The 2939-nt window shown below is 39.2% G+C and overlaps 1 pseudogene; it reads right to left on the bottom strand.

Moving 5' to 3' along the window:
• Positions 1-2503: 2503 nt before the first annotated feature.
• On the bottom strand, positions 2504-2603 carry LOC123952407 (annotated as a pseudogene).
• Between the last annotated feature and the right edge of the window lie 336 nt (positions 2604-2939).

Below are 2939 nucleotides of genomic sequence, written 5' to 3'. Positions count from 1 at the left end.
GATCCAGCCCTGCATCAGGCTCCCTGCTCAGCGGGGAGTCTGCTTCTCTCTCTCCCTCTGCCCCTCCTCCCACTCATGCTCGCTCTCACTCACTCTCTCTCAAGTAGATAAATAAAATCTTTTTAAAAAAACCAAAAACATTTCATTTCCTGTTCCCTGATAGTAGATCTTATAGTTTTTATAATAGATTTATTTTTCCCTTTTTCTGACTGCTTTGATTTATGCTGAATTAATATAGTATCTAGATTCAGTAGTGCCTGCAATAATGAATCAGATACAAGCAATGACATTCATACTCCAAAGCATAATATAGAAGACACAGTAATGCAGTCCAGTCTGCAAATTTCTTCTTTGATGCACCACCCACCATAGGCTACTGTTTCAAAAATAACCTATTTTATTAGTAAGGACATTTGGACAAGTTACTTATACTTCCTGACCCTTATATTTCTCAACACAAAATGAGGATCCTTGTTGTGGGCTTGGGGTTTTCATGTGTTTTTCCTTAACTTTTTAATAGATCTGTAGGCTCACTTGCACTTGTAGGAAATAATGGCGAGTGACCCTGTATACTTTGCACTCAGTGTGTCCGAATGGCAACACGTGGCATAACTAGCACACTCTCACAACCAGGGAATTGTCGTTGGTCCAGTGCACTGACCTCATTCAGATTGCACCAAGTTCATAGGTGTGCCTGTGTGTGTGTGTATGTTTATGTGTACAGTTTGTTCTCTGCAGGCTGGTGTGTGTACACTTTGTTCTCTGCAGCATGGCAGTTTTCTTACTGCCTGGCACCTACCTGTCCCCTGGTAGGTCCTAGACAACTGTTCAGCAACAATTCTTGTCTAGCCAGTATTTCCTCTCTCTTTTTTGAAGGAAGAACGTCTTGGATGGTTCTTTGTAGTTAAAATGATGGTGCCAAACTCACACTTAATCTCTTTTTTACTCCTAGGCCTTTGCAGGGAGAAGTTCTGAGCTTAGCGGCCAAGCGAGGGATTGACTCAAACCTTAATCACTGGGCTCATTCTATTACACTTCTCTCCTGAGCTTGTCAGAATGTAGGGATCATCTGGGGCAGCGCTTCTCACACTTCTGTGTATATACAAATACCTTGGGGAGCTTGTTAAATTACAGGTCTTGATTTAGCAGCTTGGGAGCGGAGGCTGGTATTCTGCATTTCTATCAAGTTTTAGGTGATGCTATTGGTGCTGGTCCACTGACAATAACTTATGTAGCAAGAATCTTAGAAACTTGCTGAAAATTCAGATTTCCAGGGCTTTTTTTCTCAAGATTCTCATGCAGGAAGACTAGAGTAGAGTCTGGGAATTTGTATTTTTATCTAATATCTTGCCCAGTTCTTAGTATAAATTACTTTTGGCAAACCCTGAATATCTTTTATACCATCTCCATGCAGTTCCTTAATTCTTCTGGTTCCTTTTCAGTGTACAGATACTGTTTACCTTAATATTGTGATTTGAAGATTTGATGCAATCAGTTTTTTTTCTGTCATTTTATTTTCTTGGCTTGGTTTTTGTCTTTTGAAGGCCAAAAATCCAGAAGGAACATCGGACTCTTTTACTGAAAGTTTAGTTCAACTCATAAGAGCTTTAAGGTATTAAAATATTTTCAGTGTCATTCCATGGGACACACAAAGATTTTATCTTCCTAAAGCTGTCTATTATAACAGCTCTTTTCTTGATCTAAATAAATAACACATGGGACTTGCAACCCCAAATTTCTTATCATCTCTGAATTTACTCTTTCCAGGTCCAGATGAAAAATGGTGCTTAATCCCCCAAAGAGATAGACAGTTATGTGAGCTGGTAGTATTGATAAAAGAGAATCATGGCCAGACAGGAATGGCTGGATTCCACCATAAAAGCTGAAGCTGTGTAAATCATCAAATAACATGGGAACTGGAAAACATCATTATAAGCAACTTGTGTGAACCCCTGATGTTTTAAATTAGCCATGAAATGTGACTTGCTTTATAATATTTTGGAGCTTCTAAAGATCTCAGCTTTTAAATCAAAATTTTCCTATTTGGCAGCAACACAGCAGGCCCGCAAAATAATTTACAACCATTTACTTTGTTAGTTATCCCTTTTAAACAACCCTCAAGGGGAGGAAAACATTATTAATCCCCATTTTATGGATGAGGGGATTGAGGTATTAAGATGACTCAGAGCTTTGATTTAGTGCACACTTGGCGTTTCTTCGTCCCAGTCCAAGGCCCTCTCATCTTTACTTAGGTCAGCATGCCTGCTCTTATTATTTTGGCTTATCTTGATGAGGAACGTGGACTCAATTTTCAAGTTAACTTAAACCACTTAGAAAAATTGGGGCAAATTGAGCAGTATTCCTTTCTCACACTGATGGATGAAGTTCAGTTTTGCAAGGCTATTTTTTTTTTATTGATGCCATTTGCAATTTGTACATCTTCATCGAGGAGTTCACACCATAGGAATACCGTTTTAGAGGAGCTGAGTTAAGTCATTTTCAATAATCAAGTAAAGGAGAAAAGACATTGTAATTCTCCCCCCCCCCACACTCATTTTGTTCCAGTTTCCAAGGAATGTGTATGTGGGAGTCATCATCGATTAGGAGATATGGTAGTTCTGAGTTGAAGTATGTATCTGTACATTGTAAGTGATGCTGGAAAATTTCCTTAACATTCGTTCCTTAGCAAAATAAACACTTGACCTTGGTGTTGCATACACTTATTTGAAAAAATCTTCCATGTAACCTTGTGTATTCTGCAAAGCACATCTTAGAAGATGAGGTCGCTGATGCTCACTCAGAAAGCTGAAGAGATTCTCTAGTACTGAGGCGGGAATGGAGCCGCTTCCATTCCCTTCCTGTGGCAAAGGAAGTCATTGAAAATAACACAGTGGTCATCAACCCTCCTCCTGGACTGAATACATATTTTACTGACATCG

This window comes from Meles meles, chromosome 10, assembly GCF_922984935.1.
Source record: "Meles meles chromosome 10, mMelMel3.1 paternal haplotype, whole genome shotgun sequence".
NCBI lineage: Eukaryota > Metazoa > Chordata > Mammalia > Carnivora > Mustelidae > Meles > Meles meles.
Note: the sequence above shows the minus strand (reverse complement) of the source record. Positions and strands in the feature narration are given on the sequence as shown.